The sequence below is a fragment of the Danio rerio genome, chromosome 4, assembly GCF_052040795.2.
Source record: "Danio rerio strain M-AB ecotype USA chromosome 4, GRCz13ab, whole genome shotgun sequence".
Classification (NCBI taxonomy): domain Eukaryota; kingdom Metazoa; phylum Chordata; class Actinopteri; order Cypriniformes; family Danionidae; genus Danio; species Danio rerio.
Window position 1 is genome coordinate 62906606 of NC_141024.2, and position 26357 is coordinate 62932962.

General features: G+C 49.2%; 1 long non-coding RNA gene and 39 other non-coding genes across 40 annotated transcripts in view; 31 read left to right on the plus strand and 9 right to left on the minus strand.

Annotated features, from left to right (window-relative positions):
- LOC147845150 (uncharacterized) overlaps nucleotides 1-26357 on the minus strand; it is a 180450-nt gene that overhangs the window by 124925 nt on the left and 29168 nt on the right. The window lies entirely within an intron of this gene.
- Nucleotides 2728-2799, plus strand: trnae-uuc (transfer RNA glutamic acid (anticodon UUC)). The gene has a single exon. It is a non-coding gene; the product is annotated as a tRNA-Glu (tRNA).
- On the minus strand, nucleotides 3060-3131 carry trnae-cuc (transfer RNA glutamic acid (anticodon CUC)). Its single transcript has one exon. It is a non-coding gene; the product is annotated as a tRNA-Glu (tRNA).
- Nucleotides 3427-3499, plus strand: trnar-acg (transfer RNA arginine (anticodon ACG)). Its single transcript has one exon. It is a non-coding gene; the product is annotated as a tRNA-Arg (tRNA).
- On the plus strand, nucleotides 4958-5029 carry trnae-uuc (transfer RNA glutamic acid (anticodon UUC)). Its single transcript has one exon. It is a non-coding gene; the product is annotated as a tRNA-Glu (tRNA).
- trnar-acg (transfer RNA arginine (anticodon ACG)) lies at nucleotides 5668-5740 on the plus strand. Its single transcript has one exon. It is a non-coding gene; the product is annotated as a tRNA-Arg (tRNA).
- trnae-uuc (transfer RNA glutamic acid (anticodon UUC)) lies at nucleotides 7199-7270 on the plus strand. The gene has a single exon. It is a non-coding gene; the product is annotated as a tRNA-Glu (tRNA).
- On the plus strand, nucleotides 7359-7445 carry trnay-gua (transfer RNA tyrosine (anticodon GUA)). Its single transcript is given in 2 exon segments — nucleotides 7359-7395; nucleotides 7410-7445. It is a non-coding gene; the product is annotated as a tRNA-Tyr (tRNA).
- Nucleotides 7531-7602, minus strand: trnae-cuc (transfer RNA glutamic acid (anticodon CUC)). Its single transcript has one exon. It is a non-coding gene; the product is annotated as a tRNA-Glu (tRNA).
- trnar-acg (transfer RNA arginine (anticodon ACG)) lies at nucleotides 7898-7970 on the plus strand. Its single transcript has one exon. It is a non-coding gene; the product is annotated as a tRNA-Arg (tRNA).
- On the plus strand, nucleotides 9429-9500 carry trnae-uuc (transfer RNA glutamic acid (anticodon UUC)). Its single transcript has one exon. It is a non-coding gene; the product is annotated as a tRNA-Glu (tRNA).
- trnay-gua (transfer RNA tyrosine (anticodon GUA)) lies at nucleotides 9589-9675 on the plus strand. The gene is given in 2 exon segments: nucleotides 9589-9625; nucleotides 9640-9675. It is a non-coding gene; the product is annotated as a tRNA-Tyr (tRNA).
- Nucleotides 10128-10200, plus strand: trnar-acg (transfer RNA arginine (anticodon ACG)). Its single transcript has one exon. It is a non-coding gene; the product is annotated as a tRNA-Arg (tRNA).
- Nucleotides 11659-11730, plus strand: trnae-uuc (transfer RNA glutamic acid (anticodon UUC)). The gene has a single exon. It is a non-coding gene; the product is annotated as a tRNA-Glu (tRNA).
- On the plus strand, nucleotides 11819-11905 carry trnay-gua (transfer RNA tyrosine (anticodon GUA)). The gene is given in 2 exon segments: nucleotides 11819-11855; nucleotides 11870-11905. It is a non-coding gene; the product is annotated as a tRNA-Tyr (tRNA).
- Nucleotides 12358-12430, plus strand: trnag-acc (transfer RNA glycine (anticodon ACC)). The gene has a single exon. It is a non-coding gene; the product is annotated as a tRNA-Arg (tRNA).
- On the plus strand, nucleotides 13889-13960 carry trnae-uuc (transfer RNA glutamic acid (anticodon UUC)). The gene has a single exon. It is a non-coding gene; the product is annotated as a tRNA-Glu (tRNA).
- trnay-gua (transfer RNA tyrosine (anticodon GUA)) lies at nucleotides 14049-14135 on the plus strand. Its single transcript is given in 2 exon segments — nucleotides 14049-14085; nucleotides 14100-14135. It is a non-coding gene; the product is annotated as a tRNA-Tyr (tRNA).
- Nucleotides 14221-14292, minus strand: trnae-cuc (transfer RNA glutamic acid (anticodon CUC)). The gene has a single exon. It is a non-coding gene; the product is annotated as a tRNA-Glu (tRNA).
- Nucleotides 14588-14660, plus strand: trnar-acg (transfer RNA arginine (anticodon ACG)). The gene has a single exon. It is a non-coding gene; the product is annotated as a tRNA-Arg (tRNA).
- trnae-uuc (transfer RNA glutamic acid (anticodon UUC)) lies at nucleotides 16121-16192 on the plus strand. The gene has a single exon. It is a non-coding gene; the product is annotated as a tRNA-Glu (tRNA).
- trnay-gua (transfer RNA tyrosine (anticodon GUA)) lies at nucleotides 16281-16367 on the plus strand. Its single transcript is given in 2 exon segments — nucleotides 16281-16317; nucleotides 16332-16367. It is a non-coding gene; the product is annotated as a tRNA-Tyr (tRNA).
- trnae-cuc (transfer RNA glutamic acid (anticodon CUC)) lies at nucleotides 16453-16524 on the minus strand. The gene has a single exon. It is a non-coding gene; the product is annotated as a tRNA-Glu (tRNA).
- On the plus strand, nucleotides 16820-16892 carry trnar-acg (transfer RNA arginine (anticodon ACG)). Its single transcript has one exon. It is a non-coding gene; the product is annotated as a tRNA-Arg (tRNA).
- On the plus strand, nucleotides 18351-18422 carry trnae-uuc (transfer RNA glutamic acid (anticodon UUC)). The gene has a single exon. It is a non-coding gene; the product is annotated as a tRNA-Glu (tRNA).
- Nucleotides 18511-18597, plus strand: trnay-gua (transfer RNA tyrosine (anticodon GUA)). Its single transcript is given in 2 exon segments — nucleotides 18511-18547; nucleotides 18562-18597. It is a non-coding gene; the product is annotated as a tRNA-Tyr (tRNA).
- On the minus strand, nucleotides 18683-18754 carry trnae-cuc (transfer RNA glutamic acid (anticodon CUC)). The gene has a single exon. It is a non-coding gene; the product is annotated as a tRNA-Glu (tRNA).
- Nucleotides 19050-19122, plus strand: trnar-acg (transfer RNA arginine (anticodon ACG)). The gene has a single exon. It is a non-coding gene; the product is annotated as a tRNA-Arg (tRNA).
- Nucleotides 20581-20652, plus strand: trnae-uuc (transfer RNA glutamic acid (anticodon UUC)). The gene has a single exon. It is a non-coding gene; the product is annotated as a tRNA-Glu (tRNA).
- Nucleotides 20741-20827, plus strand: trnay-gua (transfer RNA tyrosine (anticodon GUA)). The gene is given in 2 exon segments: nucleotides 20741-20777; nucleotides 20792-20827. It is a non-coding gene; the product is annotated as a tRNA-Tyr (tRNA).
- On the minus strand, nucleotides 20913-20984 carry trnae-cuc (transfer RNA glutamic acid (anticodon CUC)). Its single transcript has one exon. It is a non-coding gene; the product is annotated as a tRNA-Glu (tRNA).
- Nucleotides 21280-21352, plus strand: trnar-acg (transfer RNA arginine (anticodon ACG)). The gene has a single exon. It is a non-coding gene; the product is annotated as a tRNA-Arg (tRNA).
- trnae-uuc (transfer RNA glutamic acid (anticodon UUC)) lies at nucleotides 22811-22882 on the plus strand. The gene has a single exon. It is a non-coding gene; the product is annotated as a tRNA-Glu (tRNA).
- Nucleotides 22971-23057, plus strand: trnay-gua (transfer RNA tyrosine (anticodon GUA)). Its single transcript is given in 2 exon segments — nucleotides 22971-23007; nucleotides 23022-23057. It is a non-coding gene; the product is annotated as a tRNA-Tyr (tRNA).
- Nucleotides 23143-23214, minus strand: trnae-cuc (transfer RNA glutamic acid (anticodon CUC)). Its single transcript has one exon. It is a non-coding gene; the product is annotated as a tRNA-Glu (tRNA).
- Nucleotides 23510-23582, plus strand: trnar-acg (transfer RNA arginine (anticodon ACG)). The gene has a single exon. It is a non-coding gene; the product is annotated as a tRNA-Arg (tRNA).
- Nucleotides 25041-25112, plus strand: trnae-uuc (transfer RNA glutamic acid (anticodon UUC)). The gene has a single exon. It is a non-coding gene; the product is annotated as a tRNA-Glu (tRNA).
- On the plus strand, nucleotides 25201-25287 carry trnay-gua (transfer RNA tyrosine (anticodon GUA)). The gene is given in 2 exon segments: nucleotides 25201-25237; nucleotides 25252-25287. It is a non-coding gene; the product is annotated as a tRNA-Tyr (tRNA).
- On the minus strand, nucleotides 25373-25444 carry trnae-cuc (transfer RNA glutamic acid (anticodon CUC)). Its single transcript has one exon. It is a non-coding gene; the product is annotated as a tRNA-Glu (tRNA).
- trnar-acg (transfer RNA arginine (anticodon ACG)) lies at nucleotides 25740-25812 on the plus strand. Its single transcript has one exon. It is a non-coding gene; the product is annotated as a tRNA-Arg (tRNA).

A 26357-nucleotide genomic window follows, 5' to 3' on the forward strand; every position in this document is an offset into this window, starting at 1 on the left:
AAAATGTGCCTATAAGGTCCCAGTAAAGCCCTTTTATGCAGGGCCATTGTGGCTTTAACACAAAACAAAACTAGTTCACTTCTACTATGTAGCAAAATAGCACAATATCACTTCAAATGCATAATTACATATTTTGAAAGCATAAAGTAAAATCAGTAATAAATGAAGCATCTAAAAATATAAAGACAACATGGACTATTTTTCAAAGGTTTGGGACAAAACTGCTTTAGTTTATAAAAATGCAGATATAAAAGTAACCTTGTAAATAATTATTCCTTTTTAATATGTTAGCTTTTCCATTTGAATATGTTAAAATATAATTTATTCCAATGATGTTAAAGCTGCATTTGAGGCATTTGTGTCCTAAATAAAATAATTTGAGACAAAACAACAAAACATATAAAAATATACTTAGTTAAAAGAAAAACAAAGTAAGATTTTCATGTTTGTATTTTCTCTACCATTTGTACCTTAAAGGGTCACGAAACTCCAAAACACATTTTTTGAGCTGTTGACAATCATATATGTGTCCCACACTGCTAAAAACACTATTTGGACACAAATATTTCACTAAAAAGTGTAAATTGGTTGTTTTTGCGTTATTTCAAGCAAATTTGTACTTCCGGTTTGAAACAAATTTTTGAAGCTGCGTCTCAACCATGAGATAATAGCATGTATTCCAGCGTGCAGACTTGACGTCTGTGCCAGAGTGTGTCTTATTACATCTTACAGTGCGGCTCGAAGGACATCTTTTGCATTCAGAGCTGCTTTCGTGAAGAGATCATCGGCAACACTGCTCGAAGTTTACCAAGGAGGTGAAAAGGAAGCTCCCTGACAAGGAATTGAACCCAGGCCACAGCGGTAAGAGCACTAAGTCCTAACCACAAGACCACCAGGGAAGGCCTGGGTAAAGGTTGCCCTCTAGCCTAGCTGTGGGCCTCCACCCAGGTGTGCTGCAGCTGCTTTGACAAAAATAACTCTAACGTTTGCAACCTCCTCCTGGTGAAGAGAAAGTCTCAGAGCCTGGTTCACAGTTCTTCTATGGAGGGACTGTCACATGCTCTGTGTAAAAGCATCCTATCGACACCACAACTTGCCATGACAACAAAGCACAGCATGCGTTGAAGGAACTCCATGTTTACCGGTCCATGTCCTCTTTCCAAACAGCATGCTAATGAGCACTCCTTGAACAGTGTGTGCCAGTGGCGCAATGGATAACGTGTCTGACTGATCAGAAGATTCTAGATTCGAGTTTTGGCTGGCTCGATCAGGATTTATTGCATTGCTCTCAGTCAGTGCACTGCAGTTGCAGTTTGCCCCTGCCAGAGTTGTTTGGTTCTACTTTGGAGTGGATCAAGTTTCTGGGGCTGCCAGCACAGAGCCTGTGGGGTGCTCCCCTGGGATCAAAGTCTGCCCCAACTGCTCTCATATCTTGGTCCCGTACATCCCTCAGGACTTCCAGAAGAAACCAGTACACCCACTCTCCTGGGAAGACAGCAGTGACAGCTTGTAGACCAAAATGTTTGCAGTGAGGCTAAGGCGTTCTACTGCAGCACAGATACGCATTCGAAAAGCAGACAATATTCAAAAACAAAGTGCCAACCTAAAACAAGATTGCAGTCAAAATGACCACCTCAGACAAGTGTGAGCAATGTTTCAGTCTCTGTTATACGTCGGCAAATATGCCACACAGTGCAGACGCCCATACTACTGAAAAGGAAGTTACCTGACTGAGAAAGGTATAAATAGAAATCGGAGCCTGCTCCAAACGACCTGGTCAGCCCCAAGTGGGCTGTAAAAACCTCCTGGAGTTTTCATTCATTTAATGTCTGGTACTAGACACTGCGTCCAACCAGTTATGTTTGAATGTCAAACCTACCCCAATCCTTAAACCAACCTCACAGTTTCCTGCTGTGTTTTATCAACCTCCTAACCTACCCCAACTCTTAACCCAACCTCACAGTAACAAACCTCCATGTGGGTTTCATTGATTCAATGTCTCGTACATGGCACAGAATACAACCTATCGCAGTTTATTAAAATCACACCTACCCCAGCCCTAGGCCCAACCTCACGGTAACCTGCTGTGTTTTATTCAATTTTACTCCTACCCCAACCCTAAACACAACCTCAGAGTAAGCAGTTTATATATTTTTTTATTTTTATGAATGTCTACTACAGCTACATCAATCGCAAACCCAGCCTACGTGCGGTATAAGTGCCTACCACTTAGAGGTCATCCAGCCGACTTGCAGTGTAATCTCCTCCACTTGTAGGTCTCTGAGCTGCAGCAACACCTAAGGGCTCTGACACACAGACACAAAAGAAACCATTGCTTTTAACCTACTCTTGGAGAGGAGAGAGTCTCCGACCCTGGATCTCAGGTCTTCTATGGAGGGACTGTCAGGAATCCTGTAAGAGCATCCCATCCACACAACCTCTTGCCATAAAAACAAAGCAGAATGTGTGGTGAAGGAACTCCGGGTTGACAGAGCCTTGTCCTTGCTTCAAGCAAAGTGCTAACAAGGTGCTGAACAGAGTGACGGTGGCACAAAGGTTAGCGCTTAAGACTACGGATCAGAAGGTTCTCGGTTTACGGAAACCAAGAAACTGTGTATGAGAGAGTGCGTAAGTGTATGAGTGGCACTTGTGCAAGCGGAGCAGGGACGTGCCAGCGATCAGAATGAACTGGAGTTTGTGCCAAGACTGGGTTTCAAGTGTGGCAGTTCCCATATGGTCTAGCGGTTAGGATTCCTGGTTTTCACCCAGGCGGCCCGGGTTCGACTCCCGGTATGGGAAGGCTTGAATGCTTTTGCTTCTGTCCTTTTTGGCCAGCGGTCGGTCTGCAGCTACCTTATAGCATGTGGTTGTGGAACTGCCCCGTAAGCCTTCGATAGCTCAGTTGGTAGAGCGGAGGACTGTAGGTGGGATGATGGCAATCCTTAGGTCGCTGGTTCGACTCCGGCTCGAAGACCATGTTTTGCGCTCAGAGCCGCTTTCTTGCCTTCGCCAAGTGAGTTAACCACTCCTCAAAGTTCAGCATGGAGGTCAAAAGGAAGTTCCCTGACCGGGAATCGAACCCGGGCCGCAGCGGTGAGAGCGCCGAATCCTAACCACTAGACCACCAGGGAAGGTGTGCGTAAAGGTTGGCCTCAAGTCTAGCTGTGGGCCTCCACCCAGGTGTGCTGCAGCTGCTCTGACAAAAATAACTAACGTTTGCAACCTCCTCCCGGAGAAGAGAAAGTCTCAGAGCCTGGATCACAGTTCTTCTTGGGAGGGACTGTCACATGCTCGGTGTAAGAGCATCCTATCGACACCACAACTTGCCATGACAACAAAGCAAAGCATGCTTTTAAGGAACTCCATGTTCACCGAGCCGTGTCCTCTTTCCAAGGACCATGCTAATGAGCACTGCTGATGCGGACTGGGCCAGTGGCGCAATGGATAACGCGTCTGACTACGGATCAGAAGATTCTAGGTTTGACTCCTGGCTGGCTCGTTCAGCATTTTTTTGCGTTGCTCTCAGTGCAGTGCGGTCGCGGTTTTCCCCTGCCGGAGTTGTTCGGTTCTACTCTGGAGTAAATCGAGTTTCTGGGGCCGCCAGCACAGAGCCTGTGGGGTGCTCTCCTGGGTTCAAAGGCTGCCCCAACCGCTCTCATGTCTTGGTCCCGTACATCCCTCAGGACTTCCAGAAGAAACCAGTACAGCCACTCTCCTGGGAAGACAGCAGTGACAGCTTGTAAACCAAAATGTTTGCTGTGAGGCTAAGGCGTTCTACTGCAGCACAGATACGCATTCGAAAAGCATACAATATTCAAAAACAAAGTGCCAACCTAAAACAAGATTGCAGTCAAAATGACCACCTCAGACAAGTGTGAGCAATGTTTCAGTCTCTGTTATACGTCGGCATATATGCCACACAGTGCAGACGCTCATACTACTGAAAAGGAAGTTACCTGACTGAGAAAGGTATAAATAGAAATCGGAGCCTGCTCCAAACGACCTGGTCAGCCCCAAGTGGGCTGTAAAAACCTCCTGGAGTTTTCATTCATTTAATGTCTGGTACAAGACACTGCGTCCAACCAGTTATGTTTGAATGTCAAACCTACCCCAATCCTTAAACCAACCTCACAGTTTCCTGCTGTGTTTTATCAACCTCCCAACCTACCCCAACTCTTAACCCAACCTCACAGTAACAAACCTCCATGTGGGTTTCATTGATTCAATGTCTCGTACATGGCACAGAATACAACCTATCGCAGTTTATTAAAATCACACCTACCCCAGCCCTAGGCCCAACCACACGGTAACCTGCTGTGTTTTATTCAATTTTACTCCTACCCCAACCCTAAACACAACCTCAGAGTAAGCAGTTTATATATTTTTTTATTTTTATGAATGTCTACTACAGCTACATCAATCGCAAACCCAGCCTACGTGCGGTATAAGTGCCTACCACTTAGAGGTCATCCAGCCGACTTGCAGTGTAATCTCCTCCACTTGTAGGTCTCTGAGCTGCAGCAACACCTAAGGGCTCTGACACACAGACACAAAAGAAACCATTGCTTTTAACCTACTCTTGGAGAGGAGAGAGTCTCCGACCCTGGATCTCAGGTCTTCTATGGAGGGACTGTCAGGAATCCTGTAAGAGCATCCCATCCACACAACCTCTTGCCATAAAAACAAAGCAGAATGTGTGGTGAAGGAACTCCGGGTTGACAGAGCCTTGTCCTTGCTTCAAGCAAAGTGCTAACAAGGTGCTGAACAGAGTGACGGTGGCACAAAGGTTAGCGCTTAAGACTACGGATCAGAAGGTTCTCGGTTTACGGAAACCAAGAAACTGTGTATGAGAGAGTGCGTAAGTGTATGAGTGGCACTTGTGCAAGCGGAGCAGGGACGTGCCAGCGATCAGAATGAACTGGAGTTTGTGCCAAGACTGGGTTTCAAGTGTGGCAGTTCCCATATGGTCTAGCGGTTAGGATTCCTGGTTTTCACCCAGGCGGCCCGGGTTCGACTCCCGGTATGGGAAGGCTTGAGTGCTTTTGCTTCTGTCCTTTTTGGCCAGCGGTCGGTCTGCAGCTACCTTATAGGATGTGGTTGTGGAACTGCCCCGTAAGCCTTCGATAGCTCAGTTGGTAGAGCGGAGGACTGTAGGTGGGATGATGGCAATCCTTAGGTCGCTGGTTCGACTCCGGCTCGAAGACCATGTTTTGCGCTCAGAGCCGCTTTCTTGCCTTCGCCAAGTGAGTTAACCACTCCTCAAAGTTCAGCATGGAGGTCAAAAGGAAGTTCCCTGACCGGGAATCGAACCCGGGCCGCGGCGGTGAGAGCGCCGAATCCGTTAGGATTCTAGGTTACTAGACCACCAGGGAAGGTGTGCGTAAAGGTTGGCCTCAAGTCTAGCTGTGGGCCTCCACCCAGGTGTGCTGCAGCTGCTCTGACAAAAATAACTAACGTTTGCAACCTCCTCCCGGAGAAGAGAAAGTCTCAGAGCCTGGATCACAGTTCTTCTTGGGAGGGACTGTCACATGCTCGGTGTAAGAGCATCCTATCGACACCACAACTTGCCATGACAACAAAGCAAAGCATGCTTTTAAGGAACTCCATGTTCACCGAGCCGTGTCCTCTTTCCAAGGACCATGCTAATGAGCACTGCTGATGCGGACTGGGCCAGTGGCGCAATGGATAACGCGTCTGACTACGGATCAGAAGATTCTAGGTTCGACTCCTGGCTGGCTCGTTCAGCATTTTTTTGCGTTGCTCTCAGTGCAGTGCGGTCGCGGTTTTCCCCTGCCGGAGTTGTTCGGTTCTACTCTGGAGTAAATCGAGTTTCTGGGGCCGCCAGCACAGAGCCTGTGGGGTGCTCTCCTGGGTTCAAAGGCTGCCCCAACCGCTCTCATGTCTTGGTCCCGTACATCCCTCAGGACTTCCAGAAGAAACCAGTACAGCCACTCTCCTGGGAAGACAGCAGTGACAGCTTGTAAACCAAAATGTTTGCTGTGAGGCTAAGGCGTTCTACTGCAGCACAGATACGCATTCGAAAAGCATACAATATTCAAAAACAAAGTGCCAACCTAAAACAAGATTGCAGTCAAAATGACCACCTCAGACAAGTGTGAGCAATGTTTCAGTCTCTGTTATACGTCGGCATATATGCCACACAGTGCAGACGCTCATACTACTGAAAAGGAAGTTACCTGACTGAGAAAGGTATAAATAGAAATCGGAGCCTGCTCCAAACGACCTGGTCAGCCCCAAGTGGGCTGTAAAAACCTCCTGGAGTTTTCATTCATTTAATGTCTGGTACAAGACACTGCGTCCAACCAGTTATGTTTGAATGTCAAACCTACCCCAATCCTTAAACCAACCTCACAGTTTCCTGCTGTGTTTTATCAACCTCCCAACCTACCCCAACTCTTAACCCAACCTCACAGTAACAAACCTCCATGTGGGTTTCACTGATTCAATGTCTCGTACATGGCACAGAATACAACCTATCGCAGTTTATTAAAATCACACCTACCCCAGCCCTAGGCCCAACCACACGGTAACCTGCTGTGTTTTATTCAATTTTACTCCTACCCCAACCCTAAACACAACCTCAGAGTAAGCAGTTTATATATTTTTTTATTTTTATGAATGTCTACTACAGCTACATCAATCGCAAACCCAGCCTACGTGCGGTATAAGTGCCTACCACTTAGAGGTCATCCAGCCGACTTGCAGTGTAATCTCCTCCACTTGTAGGTCTCTGAGCTGCAGCAACACCTAAGGGCTCTGACACACAGACACAAAAGAAACCATTGCTTTTAACCTACTCTTGGAGAGGAGAGAGTCTCCGACCCTGGATCTCAGGTCTTCTATGGAGGGACTGTCAGGAATCCTGTAAGAGCATCCCATCCACACAACCTCTTGCCATAAAAACAAAGCAGAATGTGTGGTGAAGGAACTCCGGGTTGACAGAGCCTTGTCCTTGCTTCAAGCAAAGTGCTAACAAGGTGCTGAACAGAGTGACGGTGGCACAAAGGTTAGCGCTTAAGACTACGGATCAGAAGGTTCTCGGTTTACGGAAACCAAGAAACTGTGTATGAGAGAGTGCGTAAGTGTATGAGTGGCACTTGTGCAAGCGGAGCAGGGACGTGCCAGCGATCAGAATGAACTGGAGTTTGTGCCAAGACTGGGTTTCAAGTGTGGCAGTTCCCATATGGTCTAGCGGTTAGGATTCCTGGTTTTCACCCAGGCGGCCCGGGTTCGACTCCCGGTATGGGAAGGCTTGAGTGCTTTTGCTTCTGTCCTTTTTGGCCAGCGGTCGGTCTGCAGCTACCTTATAGGATGTGGTTGTGGAACTGCCCCGTAAGCCTTCGATAGCTCAGTTGGTAGAGCGGAGGACTGTAGGTGGGATGATGGCAATCCTTAGGTCGCTGGTTCGACTCCGGCTCGAAGGACATGTTTTGCGCTCAGAGCCGCTTTCTTGCCTTCGCCAAGTGAGTTAACCACTCCTCAAAGTTCAGCATGGAGGTCAAAAGGAAGTTCCCTGACCGGGAATCGAACCCGGGCCGCGGCGGTGAGAGCGCCGAATCCTAACCACTAGACCACCAGGGAAGGTGTGCGTAAAGGTTGGCCTCAAGTCTAGCTGTGGGCCTCCACCCAGGTGTGCTGCAGCTGCTCTGACAAAAATAACTAACGTTTGCAACCTCCTCCCGGAGAAGAGAAAGTCTCAGAGCCTGGATCACAGTTCTTCTTGGGAGGGACTGTCACATGCTCGGTGTAAGAGCATCCTATCGACACCACAACTTGCCATGACAACAAAGCAAAGCATGCTTTTAAGGAACTCCATGTTCACCGAGCCGTGTCCTCTTTCCGAGGACCATGCTAATGAGCACTGCTGATGCGGACTGGGCCAGTGGCGCAATGGATAACGCGTCTGACTACGGATCAGAAGATTCTAGGTTCGACTCCTGGCTGGCTCGTTCAGCATTTTTTTGCGTTGCTCTCAGTGCAGTGCGGTCGCGGTTTTCCCCTGCCGGAGTTGTTCGGTTCTACTCTGGAGTAAATCGAGTTTCTGGGGCCGCCAGCACAGAGCCTGTGGGGTGCTCTCCTGGGTTCAAAGGCTGCCCCAACCGCTCTCATGTCTTGGTCCCGTACATCCCTCAGGACTTCCAGAAGAAACCAGTACAGCCACTCTCCTGGGAAGACAGCAGTGACAGCTTGTAAACCAAAATGTTTGCTGTGAGGCTAAGGCGTTCTACTGCAGCACAGATACGCATTCGAAAAGCATACAATATTCAAAAACAAAGTGCCAACCTAAAACAAGATTGCAGTCAAAATGACCACCTCAGACAAGTGTGAGCAATGTTTCAGTCTCTGTTATACGTCGGCATATATGCCACACAGTGCAGACGCTCATACTACTGAAAAGGAAGTTACCTGACTGAGAAAGGTATAAATAGAAATCGGAGCCTGCTCCAAACGACCTGGTCAGCCCCAAGTGGGCTGTAAAAACCTCCTGGAGTTTTCATTCATTTAATGTCTGGTACAAGACACTGCGTCCAACCAGTTATGTTTGAATGTCAAACCTACCCCAATCCTTAAACCAACCTCACAGTTTCCTGCTGTGTTTTATCAACCTCCCAACCTACCCCAACTCTTAACCCAACCTCACAGTAACAAACCTCCATGTGGGTTTCACTGATTCAATGTCTCGTACATGGCACAGAATACAACCTATCGCAGTTTATTAAAATCACACCTACCCCAGCCCTAGGCCCAACCACACGGTAACCTGCTGTGTTTTATTCAATTTTACTCCTACCCCAACCCTAAACACAACCTCAGAGTAAGCAGTTTATATATTTTTTTATTTTTATGAATGTCTACTACAGCTACATCAATCGCAAACCCAGCCTACGTGCGGTATAAGTGCCTACCACTTAGAGGTCATCCAGCCGACTTGCAGTGTAATCTCCTCCACTTGTAGGTCTCTGAGCTGCAGCAACACCTAAGGGCTCTGACACACAGACACAAAAGAAACCATTGCTTTTAACCTACTCTTGGAGAGGAGAGAGTCTCCGACCCTGGATCTCAGGTCTTCTATGGAGGGACTGTCAGGAATCCTGTAAGAGCATCCCATCCACACAACCTCTTGCCATAAAAACAAAGCAGAATGTGTGGTGAAGGAACTCCGGGTTGACAGAGCCTTGTCCTTGCTTCAAGCAAAGTGCTAACAAGGTGCTGAACAGAGTGACGGTGGCACAAAGGTTAGCGCTTAAGACTACGGATCAGAAGGTTCTCGGTTTACGGAAACCAAGAAACTGTGTATGAGAGAGTGCGTAAGTGTATGAGTGGCACTTGTGCAAGCGGAGCAGGGACGTGCCAGCGATCAGAATGAACTGGAGTTTGTGCCAAGACTGGGTTTCAAGTGTGGCAGTTCCCATATGGTCTAGCGGTTAGGATTCCTGGTTTTCACCCAGGCGGCCCGGGTTCGACTCCCGGTATGGGAAGGCTTGAGTGCTTTTGCTTCTGTCCTTTTTGGCCAGCGGTCGGTCTGCAGCTACCTTATAGGATGTGGTTGTGGAACTGCCCCGTAAGCCTTCGATAGCTCAGTTGGTAGAGCGGAGGACTGTAGGTGGGATGATGGCAATCCTTAGGTCGCTGGTTCGACTCCGGCTCGAAGGACATGTTTTGCGCTCAGAGCCGCTTTCTTGCCTTCGCCAAGTGAGTTAACCACTCCTCAAAGTTCAGCATGGAGGTCAAAAGGAAGTTCCCTGACCGCGAATCGAACCCGGGCCGCGGCGGTGAGAGCGCCGAATCCTAACCACTAGACCACCAGGGAAGGTGTGCGTAAAGGTTGGCCTCAAGTCTAGCTGTGGGCCTCCACCCAGGTGTGCTGCAGCTGCTCTGACAAAAATAACTAACGTTTGCAACCTCCTCCCGGAGAAGAGAAAGTCTCAGAGCCTGGATCACAGTTCTTCTTGGGAGGGACTGTCACATGCTCGGTGTAAGAGCATCCTATCGACACCACAACTTGCCATGACAACAAAGCAAAGCATGCTTTTAAGGAACTCCATGTTCACCGAGCCGTGTCCTCTTTCCGAGGACCATGCTAATGAGCACTGCTGATGCGGACTGGGCCAGTGGCGCAATGGATAACGCGTCTGACTACGGATCAGAAGATTCTAGGTTCGACTCCTGGCTGGCTCGTTCAGCATTTTTTTGCGTTGCTCTCAGTGCAGTGCGGTCGCGGTTTTCCCCTGCCGGAGTTGTTCGGTTCTACTCTGGAGTAAATCGAGTTTCTGGGGCCGCCAGCACAGAGCCTGTGGGGTGCTCTCCTGGGTTCAAAGGCTGCCCCAACCGCTCTCATGTCTTGGTCCCGTACATCCCTCAGGACTTCCAGAAGAAACCAGTACAGCCACTCTCCTGGGAAGACAGCAGTGACAGCTTGTAAACCAAAATGTTTGCTGTGAGGCTAAGGCGTTCTACTGCAGCACAGATACGCATTCGAAAAGCATACAATATTCAAAAACAAAGTGCCAACCTAAAACAAGATTGCAGTCAAAATGACCACCTCAGACAAGTGTGAGCAATGTTTCAGTCTCTGTTATACGTCGGCATATATGCCACACAGTGCAGACGCTCATACTACTGAAAAGGAAGTTACCTGACTGAGAAAGGTATAAATAGAAATCGGAGCCTGCTCCAAACGACCTGGTCAGCCCCAAGTGGGCTGTAAAAACCTCCTGGAGTTTTCATTCATTTAATGTCTGGTACAAGACACTGCGTCCAACCAGTTATGTTTGAATGTCAAACCTACCCCAATCCTTAAACCAACCTCACAGTTTCCTGCTGTGTTTTATCAACCTCCCAACCTACCCCAACTCTTAACCCAACCTCACAGTAACAAACCTCCATGTGGGTTTCACTGATTCAATGTCTCGTACATGGCACAGAATACAACCTATCGCAGTTTATTAAAATCACACCTACCCCAGCCCTAGGCCCAACCACACGGTAACCTGCTGTGTTTTATTCAATTTTACTCCTACCCCAACCCTAAACACAACCTCAGAGTAAGCAGTTTATATATTTTTTTATTTTTATGAATGTCTACTACAGCTACATCAATCGCAAACCCAGCCTACGTGCGGTATAAGTGCCTACCACTTAGAGGTCATCCAGCCGACTTGCAGTGTAATCTCCTCCACTTGTAGGTCTCTGAGCTGCAGCAACACCTAAGGGCTCTGACACACAGACACAAAAGAAACCATTGCTTTTAACCTACTCTTGGAGAGGAGAGAGTCTCCGACCCTGGATCTCAGGTCTTCTATGGAGGGACTGTCAGGAATCCTGTAAGAGCATCCCATCCACACAACCTCTTGCCATAAAAACAAAGCAGAATGTGTGGTGAAGGAACTCCGGGTTGACAGAGCCTTGTCCTTGCTTCAAGCAAAGTGCTAACAAGGTGCTGAACAGAGTGACGGTGGCACAAAGGTTAGCGCTTAAGACTACGGATCAGAAGGTTCTCGGTTTACGGAAACCAAGAAACTGTGTATGAGAGAGTGCGTAAGTGTATGAGTGGCACTTGTGCAAGCGGAGCAGGGACGTGCCAGCGATCAGAATGAACTGGAGTTTGTGCCAAGACTGGGTTTCAAGTGTGGCAGTTCCCATATGGTCTAGCGGTTAGGATTCCTGGTTTTCACCCAGGCGGCCCGGGTTCGACTCCCGGTATGGGAAGGCTTGAGTGCTTTTGCTTCTGTCCTTTTTGGCCAGCGGTCGGTCTGCAGCTACCTTATAGGATGTGGTTGTGGAACTGCCCCGTAAGCCTTCGATAGCTCAGTTGGTAGAGCGGAGGACTGTAGGTGGGATGATGGCAATCCTTAGGTCGCTGGTTCGACTCCGGCTCGAAGGACATGTTTTGCGCTCAGAGCCGCTTTCTTGCCTTCGCCAAGTGAGTTAACCACTCCTCAAAGTTCAGCATGGAGGTCAAAAGGAAGTTCCCTGACCGCGAATCGAACCCGGGCCGCGGCGGTGAGAGCGCCGAATCCTAACCACTAGACCACCAGGGAAGGTGTGCGTAAAGGTTGGCCTCAAGTCTAGCTGTGGGCCTCCACCCAGGTGTGCTGCAGCTGCTCTGACAAAAATAACTAACGTTTGCAACCTCCTCCCGGAGAAGAGAAAGTCTCAGAGCCTGGATCACAGTTCTTCTTGGGAGGGACTGTCACATGCTCGGTGTAAGAGCATCCTATCGACACCACAACTTGCCATGACAACAAAGCAAAGCATGCTTTTAAGGAACTCCATGTTCACCGAGCCGTGTCCTCTTTCCGAGGACCATGCTAATGAGCACTGCTGATGCGGACTGGGCCAGTGGCGCAATGGATAACGCGTCTGACTACGGATCAGAAGATTCTAGGTTCGACTCCTGGCTGGCTCGTTCAGCATTTTTTTGCGTTGCTCTCAGTGCAGTGCGGTCGCGGTTTTCCCCTGCCGGAGTTGTTCGGTTCTACTCTGGAGTAAATCGAGTTTCTGGGGCCGCCAGCACAGAGCCTGTGGGGTGCTCTCCTGGGTTCAAAGGCTGCCCCAACCGCTCTCATGTCTTGGTCCCGTACATCCCTCAGGACTTCCAGAAGAAACCAGTACAGCCACTCTCCTGGGAAGACAGCAGTGACAGCTTGTAAACCAAAATGTTTGCTGTGAGGCTAAGGCGTTCTACTGCAGCACAGATACGCATTCGAAAAGCATACAATATTCAAAAACAAAGTGCCAACCTAAAACAAGATTGCAGTCAAAATGACCACCTCAGACAAGTGTGAGCAATGTTTCAGTCTCTGTTATACGTCGGCATATATGCCACACAGTGCAGACGCTCATACTACTGAAAAGGAAGTTACCTGACTGAGAAAGGTATAAATAGAAATCGGAGCCTGCTCCAAACGACCTGGTCAGCCCCAAGTGGGCTGTAAAAACCTCCTGGAGTTTTCATTCATTTAATGTCTGGTACAAGACACTGCGTCCAACCAGTTATGTTTGAATGTCAAACCTACCCCAATCCTTAAACCAACCTCACAGTTTCCTGCTGTGTTTTATCAACCTCCCAACCTACCCCAACTCTTAACCCAACCTCACAGTAACAAACCTCCATGTGGGTTTCACTGATTCAATGTCTCGTACATGGCACAGAATACAACCTATCGCAGTTTATTAAAATCACACCTACCCCAGCCCTAGGCCCAACCACACGGTAACCTGCTGTGTTTTATTCAATTTTACTCCTACCCCAACCCTAAACACAACCTCAGAGTAAGCAGTTTATATATTTTTTTATTTTTATGAATGTCTACTACAGCTACATCAATCGCAAACCCAGCCTACGTGCGGTATAAGTGCCTACCACTTAGAGGTCATCCAGCCGACTTGCAGTGTAATCTCCTCCACTTGTAGGTCTCTGAGCTGCAGCAACACCTAAGGGCTCTGACACACAGACACAAAAGAAACCATTGCTTTTAACCTACTCTTGGAGAGGAGAGAGTCTCCGACCCTGGATCTCAGGTCTTCTATGGAGGGACTGTCAGGAATCCTGTAAGAGCATCCCATCCACACAACCTCTTGCCATAAAAACAAAGCAGAATGTGTGGTGAAGGAACTCCGGGTTGACAGAGCCTTGTCCTTGCTTCAAGCAAAGTGCTAACAAGGTGCTGAACAGAGTGACGGTGGCACAAAGGTTAGCGCTTAAGACTACGGATCAGAAGGTTCTCGGTTTACGGAAACCAAGAAACTGTGTATGAGAGAGTGCGTAAGTGTATGAGTGGCACTTGTGCAAGCGGAGCAGGGACGTGCCAGCGATCAGAATGAACTGGAGTTTGTGCCAAGACTGGGTTTCAAGTGTGGCAGTTCCCATATGGTCTAGCGGTTAGGATTCCTGGTTTTCTCCCAGGCGGCCCGGGTTCGACTCCCGGTATGGGAAGGCTTGAGTGCTTTTGCTTCTGTCCTTTTTGGCCAGCGGTCGGTCTGCAGCTACCTTATAGGATGTGGTTGTGGAACTGCCCCGTAAGCCTTCGATAGCTCAGTTGGTAGAGCGGAGGACTGTAGGTGGGATGATGGCAATCCTTAGGTCGCTGGTTCGACTCCGGCTCGAAGGACATGTTTTGCGCTCAGAGCCGCTTTCTTGCCTTCGCCAAGTGAGTTAACCACTCCTCAAAGTTCAGCATGGAGGTCAAAAGGAAGTTCCCTGACCGGGAATCGAACCCGGGCCGCGGCGGTGAGAGCGCCGAATCCTAACCACTAGACCACCAGGGAAGGTGTGCGTAAAGGTTGGCCTCAAGTCTAGCTGTGGGCCTCCACCCAGGTGTGCTGCAGCTGCTCTGACAAAAATAACTAACGTTTGCAACCTCCTCCCGGAGAAGAGAAAGTCTCAGAGCCTGGATCACAGTTCTTCTTGGGAGGGACTGTCACATGCTCGGTGTAAGAGCATCCTATCGACACCACAACTTGCCATGACAACAAAGCAAAGCATGCTTTTAAGGAACTCCATGTTCACCGAGCCGTGTCCTCTTTCCGAGGACCATGCTAATGAGCACTGCTGATGCGGACTGGGCCAGTGGCGCAATGGATAACGCGTCTGACTACGGATCAGAAGATTCTAGGTTCGACTCCTGGCTGGCTCGTTCAGCATTTTTTTGCGTTGCTCTCAGTGCAGTGCGGTCGCGGTTTTCCCCTGCCGGAGTTGTTCGGTTCTACTCTGGAGTAAATCGAGTTTCTGGGGCCGCCAGCACAGAGCCTGTGGGGTGCTCTCCTGGGTTCAAAGGCTGCCCCAACCGCTCTCATGTCTTGGTCCCGTACATCCCTCAGGACTTCCAGAAGAAACCAGTACAGCCACTCTCCTGGGAAGACAGCAGTGACAGCTTGTAAACCAAAATGTTTGCTGTGAGGCTAAGGCGTTCTACTGCAGCACAGATACGCATTCGAAAAGCATACAATATTCAAAAACAAAGTGCCAACCTAAAACAAGATTGCAGTCAAAATGACCACCTCAGACAAGTGTGAGCAATGTTTCAGTCTCTGTTATACGTCGGCATATATGCCACACAGTGCAGACGCTCATACTACTGAAAAGGAAGTTACCTGACTGAGAAAGGTATAAATAGAAATCGGAGCCTGCTCCAAACGACCTGGTCAGCCCCAAGTGGGCTGTAAAAACCTCCTGGAGTTTTCATTCATTTAATGTCTGGTACAAGACACTGCGTCCAACCAGTTATGTTTGAATGTCAAACCTACCCCAATCCTTAAACCAACCTCACAGTTTCCTGCTGTGTTTTATCAACCTCCCAACCTACCCCAACTCTTAACCCAACCTCACAGTAACAAACCTCCATGTGGGTTTCACTGATTCAATGTCTCGTACATGGCACAGAATACAACCTATCGCAGTTTATTAAAATCACACCTACCCCAGCCCTAGGCCCAACCACACGGTAACCTGCTGTGTTTTATTCAATTTTACTCCTACCCCAACCCTAAACACAACCTCAGAGTAAGCAGTTTATATATATTTTTTTATTTTTATGAATGTCTACTACAGCTACATCAATCGCAAACCCAGCCTACGTGCGGTATAAGTGCCTACCACTTAGAGGTCATCCAGCCGACTTGCAGTGTAATCTCCTCCACTTGTAGGTCTCTGAGCTGCAGCAACACCTAAGGGCTCTGACACACAGACACAAAAGAAACCATTGCTTTTAACCTACTCTTGGAGAGGAGAGAGTCTCCGACCCTGGATCTCAGGTCTTCTATGGAGGGACTGTCAGGAATCCTGTAAGAGCATCCCATCCACACAACCTCTTGCCATAAAAACAAAGCAGAATGTGTGGTGAAGGAACTCCGGGTTGACAGAGCCTTGTCCTTGCTTCAAGCAAAGTGCTAACAAGGTGCTGAACAGAGTGACGGTGGCACAAAGGTTAGCGCTTAAGACTACGGATCAGAAGGTTCTCGGTTTACGGAAACCAAGAAACTGTGTATGAGAGAGTGCGTAAGTGTATGAGTGGCACTTGTGCAAGCGGAGCAGGGACGTGCCAGCGATCAGAATGAACTGGAGTTTGTGCCAAGACTGGGTTTCAAGTGTGGCAGTTCCCATATGGTCTAGCGGTTAGGATTCCTGGTTTTCACCCAGGCGGCCCGGGTTCGACTCCCGGTATGGGAAGGCTTGAGTGCTTTTGCTTCTGTCCTTTTTGGCCAGCGGTCGGTCTGCAGCTACCTTATAGGATGTGGTTGTGGAACTGCCCCGTAAGCCTTCGATAGCTCAGTTGGTAGAGCGGAGGACTGTAGGTGGGATGATGGCAATCCTTAGGTCGCTGGTTCGACTCCGGCTCGAAGGACATGTTTTGCGCTCAGAGCCGCTTTCTTGCCTTCGCCAAGTGAGTTAACCACTCCTCAAAGTTCAGCATGGAGGTCAAAAGGAAGTTCCCTGACCGGGAATCGAACCCGGGCCGCGGCGGTGAGAGCGCCGAATCCTAACCACTAGACCACCAGGGAAGGTGTGCGTAAAGGTTGGCCTCAAGTCTAGCTGTGGGCCTCCACCCAGGTGTGCTGCAGCTGCTCTGACAAAAATAACTAACGTTTGCAACCTCCTCCCGGAGAAGAGAAAGTCTCAGAGCCTGGATCACAGTTCTTCTTGGGAGGGACTGTCACATGCTCGGTGTAAGAGCATCCTATCGACACCACAACTTGCCATGACAACAAAGCAAAGCATGCTTTTAAGGAACTCCATGTTCACCGAGCCGTGTCCTCTTTCCAAGGACCATGCTAATGAGCACTGCTGATGCGGACTGGGCCAGTGGCGCAATGGATAACGCGTCTGACTACGGATCAGAAGATTCTAGGTTCGACTCCTGGCTGGCTCGTTCAGCATTTTTTTGCGTTGCTCTCAGTGCAGTGCGGTCGCGGTTTTCCCCTGCCGGAGTTGTTCGGTTCTACTCTGGAGTAAATCGAGTTTCTGGGGCCGCCAGCACAGAGCCTGTGGGGTGCTCTCCTGGGTTCAAAGGCTGCCCCAACCGCTCTCATGTCTTGGTCCCGTACATCCCTCAGGACTTCCAGAAGAAACCAGTACAGCCACTCTCCTGGGAAGACAGCAGTGACAGCTTGTAAACCAAAATGTTTGCTGTGAGGCTAAGGCGTTCTACTGCAGCACAGATACGCATTCGAAAAGCATACAATATTCAAAAACAAAGTGCCAACCTAAAACAAGATTGCAGTCAAAATGACCACCTCAGACAAGTGTGAGCAATGTTTCAGTCTCTGTTATACGTCGGCATATATGCCACACAGTGCAGACGCTCATACTACTGAAAAGGAAGTTACCTGACTGAGAAAGGTATAAATAGAAATCGGAGCCTGCTCCAAACGACCTGGTCAGCCCCAAGTGGGCTGTAAAAACCTCCTGGAGTTTTCATTCATTTAATGTCTGGTACAAGACACTGCGTCCAACCAGTTATGTTTGAATGTCAAACCTACCCCAATCCTTAAACCAACCTCACAGTTTCCTGCTGTGTTTTATCAACCTCCCAACCTACCCCAACTCTTAACCCAACCTCACAGTAACAAACCTCCATGTGGGTTTCACTGATTCAATGTCTCGTACATGGCACAGAATACAACCTATCGCAGTTTATTAAAATCACACCTACCCCAGCCCTAGGCCCAACCACACGGTAACCTGCTGTGTTTTATTCAATTTTACTCCTACCCCAACCCTAAACACAACCTCAGAGTAAGCAGTTTATATATTTTTTTATTTTTATGAATGTCTACTACAGCTACATCAATCGCAAACCCAGCCTACGTGCGGTATAAGTGCCTACCACTTAGAGGTCATCCAGCCGACTTGCAGTGTAATCTCCTCCACTTGTAGGTCTCTGAGCTGCAGCAACACCTAAGGGCTCTGACACACAGACACAAAAGAAACCATTGCTTTTAACCTACTCTTGGAGAGGAGAGAGTCTCCGACCCTGGATCTCAGGTCTTCTATGGAGGGACTGTCAGGAATCCTGTAAGAGCATCCCATCCACACAACCTCTTGCCATAAAAACAAAGCAGAATGTGTGGTGAAGGAACTCCGGGTTGACAGAGCCTTGTCCTTGCTTCAAGCAAAGTGCTAACAAGGTGCTGAACAGAGTGACGGTGGCACAAAGGTTAGCGCTTAAGACTACGGATCAGAAGGTTCTCGGTTTACGGAAACCAAGAAACTGTGTATGAGAGAGTGCGTAAGTGTATGAGTGGCACTTGTGCAAGCGGAGCAGGGACGTGCCAGCGATCAGAATGAACTGGAGTTTGTGCCAAGACTGGGTTTCAAGTGTGGCAGTTCCCATATGGTCTAGCGGTTAGGATTCCTGGTTTTCACCCAGGCGGCCCGGGTTCGACTCCCGGTATGGGAAGGCTTGAGTGCTTTTGCTTCTGTCCTTTTTGGCCAGCGGTCGGTCTGCAGCTACCTTATAGGATGTGGTTGTGGAACTGCCCCGTAAGCCTTCGATAGCTCAGTTGGTAGAGCGGAGGACTGTAGGTGGGATGATGGCAATCCTTAGGTCGCTGGTTCGACTCCGGCTCGAAGGACATGTTTTGCGCTCAGAGCCGCTTTCTTGCCTTCGCCAAGTGAGTTAACCACTCCTCAAAGTTCAGCATGGAGGTCAAAAGGAAGTTCCCTGACCGGGAATCGAACCCGGGCCGCGGCGGTGAGAGCGCCGAATCCTAACCACTAGACCACCAGGGAAGGTGTGCGTAAAGGTTGGCCTCAAGTCTAGCTGTGGGCCTCCACCCAGGTGTGCTGCAGCTGCTCTGACAAAAATAACTAACGTTTGCAACCTCCTCCCGGAGAAGAGAAAGTCTCAGAGCCTGGATCACAGTTCTTCTTGGGAGGGACTGTCACATGCTCGGTGTAAGAGCATCCTATCGACACCACAACTTGCCATGACAACAAAGCAAAGCATGCTTTTAAGGAACTCCATGTTCACCGAGCCGTGTCCTCTTTCCGAGGACCATGCTAATGAGCACTGCTGATGCGGACTGGGCCAGTGGCGCAATGGATAACGCGTCTGACTACGGATCAGAAGATTCTAGGTTCGACTCCTGGCTGGCTCGTTCAGCATTTTTTTGCGTTGCTCTCAGTGCAGTGCGGTCGCGGTTTTCCCCTGCCGGAGTTGTTCGGTTCTACTCTGGAGTAAATCGAGTTTCTGGGGCCGCCAGCACAGAGCCTGTGGGGTGCTCTCCTGGGTTCAAAGGCTGCCCCAACCGCTCTCATGTCTTGGTCCCGTACATCCCTCAGGACTTCCAGAAGAAACCAGTACAGCCACTCTCCTGGGAAGACAGCAGTGACAGCTTGTAAACCAAAATGTTTGCTGTGAGGCTAAGGCGTTCTACTGCAGCACAGATACGCATTCGAAAAGCATACAATATTCAAAAACAAAGTGCCAACCTAAAACAAGATTGCAGTCAAAATGACCACCTCAGACAAGTGTGAGCAATGTTTCAGTCTCTGTTATACGTCGGCATATATGCCACACAGTGCAGACGCTCATACTACTGAAAAGGAAGTTACCTGACTGAGAAAGGTATAAATAGAAATCGGAGCCTGCTCCAAACGACCTGGTCAGCCCCAAGTGGGCTGTAAAAACCTCCTGGAGTTTTCATTCATTTAATGTCTGGTACAAGACACTGCGTCCAACCAGTTATGTTTGAATGTCAAACCTACCCCAATCCTTAAACCAACCTCACAGTTTCCTGCTGTGTTTTATCAACCTCCCAACCTACCCCAACTCTTAACCCAACCTCACAGTAACAAACCTCCATGTGGGTTTCACTGATTCAATGTCTCGTACATGGCACAGAATACAACCTATCGCAGTTTATTAAAATCACACCTACCCCAGCCCTAGGCCCAACCACACGGTAACCTGCTGTGTTTTATTCAATTTTACTCCTACCCCAACCCTAAACACAACCTCAGAGTAAGCAGTTTATATATTTTTTTATTTTTATGAATGTCTACTACAGCTACATCAATCGCAAACCCAGCCTACGTGCGGTATAAGTGCCTACCACTTAGAGGTCATCCAGCCGACTTGCAGTGTAATCTCCTCCACTTGTAGGTCTCTGAGCTGCAGCAACACCTAAGGGCTCTGACACACAGACACAAAAGAAACCATTGCTTTTAACCTACTCTTGGAGAGGAGAGAGTCTCCGACCCTGGATCTCAGGTCTTCTATGGAGGGACTGTCAGGAATCCTGTAAGAGCATCCCATCCACACAACCTCTTGCCATAAAAACAAAGCAGAATGTGTGGTGAAGGAACTCCGGGTTGACAGAGCCTTGTCCTTGCTTCAAGCAAAGTGCTAACAAGGTGCTGAACAGAGTGACGGTGGCACAAAGGTTAGCGCTTAAGACTACGGATCAGAAGGTTCTCGGTTTACGGAAACCAAGAAACTGTGTATGAGAGAGTGCGTAAGTGTATGAGTGGCACTTGTGCAAGCGGAGCAGGGACGTGCCAGCGATCAGAATGAACTGGAGTTTGTGCCAAGACTGGGTTTCAAGTGTGGCAGTTCCCATATGGTCTAGCGGTTAGGATTCCTGGTTTTCACCCAGGCGGCCCGGGTTCGACTCCCGGTATGGGAAGGCTTGAGTGCTTTTGCTTCTGTCCTTTTTGGCCAGCGGTCGGTCTGCAGCTACCTTATAGGATGTGGTTGTGGAACTGCCCCGTAAGCCTTCGATAGCTCAGTTGGTAGAGCGGAGGACTGTAGGTGGGATGATGGCAATCCTTAGGTCGCTGGTTCGACTCCGGCTCGAAGGACATGTTTTGCGCTCAGAGCCGCTTTCTTGCCTTCGCCAAGTGAGTTAACCACTCCTCAAAGTTCAGCATGGAGGTCAAAAGGAAGTTCCCTGACCGGGAATCGAACCCGGGCCGCGGCGGTGAGAGCGCCGAATCCTAACCACTAGACCACCAGGGAAGGTGTGCGTAAAGGTTGGCCTCAAGTCTAGCTGTGGGCCTCCACCCAGGTGTGCTGCAGCTGCTCTGACAAAAATAACTAACGTTTGCAACCTCCTCCCGGAGAAGAGAAAGTCTCAGAGCCTGGATCACAGTTCTTCTTGGGAGGGACTGTCACATGCTCGGTGTAAGAGCATCCTATCGACACCACAACTTGCCATGACAACAAAGCAAAGCATGCTTTTAAGGAACTCCATGTTCACCGAGCCGTGTCCTCTTTCCGAGGACCATGCTAATGAGCACTGCTGATGCGGACTGGGCCAGTGGCGCAATGGATAACGCGTCTGACTACGGATCAGAAGATTCTAGGTTCGACTCCTGGCTGGCTCGTTCAGCATTTTTTTGCGTTGCTCTCAGTGCAGTGCGGTCGCGGTTTTCCCCTGCCGGAGTTGTTCGGTTCTACTCTGGAGTAAATCGAGTTTCTGGGGCCGCCAGCACAGAGCCTGTGGGGTGCTCTCCTGGGTTCAAAGGCTGCCCCAACCGCTCTCATGTCTTGGTCCCGTACATCCCTCAGGACTTCCAGAAGAAACCAGTACAGCCACTCTCCTGGGAAGACAGCAGTGACAGCTTGTAAACCAAAATGTTTGCTGTGAGGCTAAGGCGTTCTACTGCAGCACAGATACGCATTCGAAAAGCATACAATATTCAAAAACAAAGTGCCAACCTAAAACAAGATTGCAGTCAAAATGACCACCTCAGACAAGTGTGAGCAATGTTTCAGTCTCTGTTATACGTCGGCATATATGCCACACAGTGCAGACGCTCATACTACTGAAAAGGAAGTTACCTGACTGAGAAAGGTATAAATAGAAATCGGAGCCTGCTCCAAACGACCTGGTCAGCCCCAAGTGGGCTGTAAAAACCTCCTGGAGTTTTCATTCATTTAATGTCTGGTACAAGACACTGCGTCCAACCAGTTATGTTTGAATGTCAAACCTACCCCAATCCTTAAACCAACCTCACAGTTTCCTGCTGTGTTTTATCAACCTCCCAACCTACCCCAACTCTTAACCCAACCTCACAGTAACAAACCTCCATGTGGGTTTCACTGATTCAATGTCTCGTACATGGCACAGAATACAACCTATCGCAGTTTATTAAAATCACACCTACCCCAGCCCTAGGCCCAACCACACGGTAACCTGCTGTGTTTTATTCAATTTTACTCCTACCCCAACCCTAAACACAACCTCAGAGTAAGCAGTTTATATATTTTTTTATTTTTATGAATGTCTACTACAGCTACATCAATCGCAAACCCAGCCTACGTGCGGTATAAGTGCCTACCACTTAGAGGTCATCCAGCCGACTTGCAGTGTAATCTCCTCCACTTGTAGGTCTCTGAGCTGCAGCAACACCTAAGGGCTCTGACACACAGACACAAAAGAAACCATTGCTTTTAACCTACTCTTGGAGAGGAGAGAGTCTCCGACCCTGGATCTCAGGTCTTCTATGGAGGGACTGTCAGGAATCCTGTAAGAGCATCCCATCCACACAACCTCTTGCCATAAAAACAAAGCAGAATGTGTGGTGAAGGAACTCCGGGTTGACAGAGCCTTGTCCTTGCTTCAAGCAAAGTGCTAACAAGGTGCTGAACAGAGTGACGGTGGCACAAAGGTTAGCGCTTAAGACTACGGATCAGAAGGTTCTCGGTTTACGGAAACCAAGAAACTGTGTATGAGAGAGTGCGTAAGTGTATGAGTGGCACTTGTGCAAGCGGAGCAGGGACGTGCCAGCGATCAGAATGAACTGGAGTTTGTGCCAAGACTGGGTTTCAAGTGTGGCAGTTCCCATATGGTCTAGCGGTTAGGATTCCTGGTTTTCACCCAGGCGGCCCGGGTTCGACTCCCGGTATGGGAAGGCTTGAGTGCTTTTGCTTCTGTCCTTTTTGGCCAGCGGTCGGTCTGCAGCTACCTTATAGGATGTGGTTGTGGAACTGCCCCGTAAGCCTTCGATAGCTCAGTTGGTAGAGCGGAGGACTGTAGGTGGGATGATGGCAATCCTTAGGTCGCTGGTTCGACTCCGGCTCGAAGGACATGTTTTGCGCTCAGAGCCGCTTTCTTGCCTTCGCCAAGTGAGTTAACCACTCCTCAAAGTTCAGCATGGAGGTCAAAAGGAAGTTCCCTGACCGGGAATCGAACCCGGGCCGCGGCGGTGAGAGCGCCGAATCCTAACCACTAGACCACCAGGGAAGGTGTGCGTAAAGGTTGGCCTCAAGTCTAGCTGTGGGCCTCCACCCAGGTGTGCTGCAGCTGCTCTGACAAAAATAACTAACGTTTGCAACCTCCTCCCGGAGAAGAGAAAGTCTCAGAGCCTGGATCACAGTTCTTCTTGGGAGGGACTGTCACATGCTCGGTGTAAGAGCATCCTATCGACACCACAACTTGCCATGACAACAAAGCAAAGCATGCTTTTAAGGAACTCCATGTTCACCGAGCCGTGTCCTCTTTCCAAGGACCATGCTAATGAGCACTGCTGATGCGGACTGGGCCAGTGGCGCAATGGATAACGCGTCTGACTACGGATCAGAAGATTCTAGGTTCGACTCCTGGCTGGCTCGTTCAGCATTTTTTTGCGTTGCTCTCAGTGCAGTGCGGTCGCGGTTTTCCCCTGCCGGAGTTGTTCGGTTCTACTCTGGAGTAAATCGAGTTTCTGGGGCCGCCAGCACAGAGCCTGTGGGGTGCTCTCCTGGGTTCAAAGGCTGCCCCAACCGCTCTCATGTCTTGGTCCCGTACATCCCTCAGGACTTCCAGAAGAAACCAGTACAGCCACTCTCCTGGGAAGACAGCAGTGACAGCTTGTAAACCAAAATGTTTGCTGTGAGGCTAAGGCGTTCTACTGCAGCACAGATACGCATTCGAAAAGCATACAATATTCAAAAACAAAGTGCCAACCTAAAACAAGATTGCAGTCAAAATGACCACCTCAGACAAGTGTGAGCAATGTTTCAGTCTCTGTTATACGTCGGCATATATGCCACACAGTGCAGACGCTCATACTACTGAAAAGGAAGTTACCTGACTGAGAAAGGTATAAATAGAAATCGGAGCCTGCTCCAAACGACCTGGTCAGCCCCAAGTGGGCTGTAAAAACCTCCTGGAGTTTTCATTCATTTAATGTCTGGTACAAGACACTGCGTCCAACCAGTTATGTTTGAATGTCAAACCTACCCCAATCCTTAAACCAACCTCACAGTTTCCTGCTGTGTTTTATCAACCTCCCAACCTACCCCAACTCTTAACCCAACCTCACAGTAACAAACCTCCATGTGGGTTTCACTGATTCAATGTCTCGTACATGGCACAGAATACAACCTATCGCAGTTTATTAAAATCACACCTACCCCAGCCCTAGGCCCAACCACACGGTAACCTGCTGTGTTTTATTCAATTTTACTCCTACCCCAACCCTAAACACAACCTCAGAGTAAGCAGTTTATATATTTTTTTATTTTTATGAATGTCTACTACAGCTACATCAATCGCAAACCCAGCCTACGTGCGGTATAAGTGCCTACCACTTAGAGGTCATCCAGCCGACTTGCAGTGTAATCTCCTCCACTTGTAGGTCTCTGAGCTGCAGCAACACCTAAGGGCTCTGACACACAGACACAAAAGAAACCATTGCTTTTAACCTACTCTTGGAGAGGAGAGAGTCTCCGACCCTGGATCTCAGGTCTTCTATGGAGGGACTGTCAGGAATCCTGTAAGAGCATCCCATCCACACAACCTCTTGCCATAAAAACAAAGCAGAATGTGTGGTGAAGGAACTCCGGGTTGACAGAGCCTTGTCCTTGCTTCAAGCAAAGTGCTAACAAGGTGCTGAACAGAGTGACGGTGGCACAAAGGTTAGCGCTTAAGACTACGGATCAGAAGGTTCTCGGTTTACGGAAACCAAGAAACTGTGTATGAGAGAGTGCGTAAGTGTATGAGTGGCACTTGTGCAAGCGGAGCAGGGACGTGCCAGCGATCAGAATGAACTGGAGTTTGTGCCAAGACTGGGTTTCAAGTGTGGCAGTTCCCATATGGTCTAGCGGTTAGGATTCCTGGTTTTCACCCAGGCGGCCCGGGTTCGACTCCCGGTATGGGAAGGCTTGAGTGCTTTTGCTTCTGTCCTTTTTGGCCAGCGGTCGGTCTGCAGCTACCTTATAGGATGTGGTTGTGGAACTGCCCCGTAAGCCTTCGATAGCTCAGTTGGTAGAGCGGAGGACTGTAGGTGGGATGATGGCAATCCTTAGGTCGCTGGTTCGACTCCGGCTCGAAGGACATGTTTTGCGCTCAGAGCCGCTTTCTTGCCTTCGCCAAGTGAGTTAACCACTCCTCAAAGTTCAGCATGGAGGTCAAAAGGAAGTTCCCTGACCGGGAATCGAACCCGGGCCGCGGCGGTGAGAGCGCCGAATCTTAACCACTAGACCACCAGGGAAGGTGTGCGTAAAGGTTGGCCTCAAGTCTAGCTGTGGGCCTCCACCCAGGTGTGCTGCAGCTGCTCTGACAAAAATAACTAACGTTTGCAACCTCCTCCCGGAGAAGAGAAAGTCTCAGAGCCTGGATCACAGTTCTTCTTGGGAGGGACTGTCACATGCTCGGTGTAAGAGCATCCTATCGACACCACAACTTGCCATGACAACAAAGCAAAGCATGCTTTTAAGGAACTCCATGTTCACCGAGCCGTGTCCTCTTTCCAAGGACCATGCTAATGAGCACTGCTGATGCGGACTGGGCCAGTGGCGCAATGGATAACGCGTCTGACTACGGATCAGAAGATTCTAGGTTCGACTCCTGGCTGGCTCGTTCAGCATTTTTTTGCGTTGCTCTCAGTGCAGTGCGGTCGCGGTTTTCCCCTGCCGGAGTTGTTCGGTTCTACTCTGGAGTAAATCGAGTTTCTGGGGCCGCCAGCACAGAGCCTGTGGGGTGCTCTCCTGGGTTCAAAGGCTGCCCCAACCGCTCTCATGTCTTGGTCCCGTACATCCCTCAGGACTTCCAGAAGAAACCAGTACAGCCACTCTCCTGGGAAGACAGCAGTGACAGCTTGTAAACCAAAATGTTTGCTGTGAGGCTAAGGCGTTCTACTGCAGCACAGATACGCATTCGAAAAGCATACAATATTCAAAAACAAAGTGCCAACCTAAAACAAGATTGCAGTCAAAATGACCACCTCAGACAAGTGTGAGCAATGTTTCAGTCTCTGTTATACGTCGGCATATATGCCACACAGTGCAGACGCTCATACTACTGAAAAGGAAGTTACCTGACTGAGAAAGGTATAAATAGAAATCGGAGCCTGCTCCAAACGACCTGGTCAGCCCCAAGTGGGCTGTAAAAACCTCCTGGAGTTT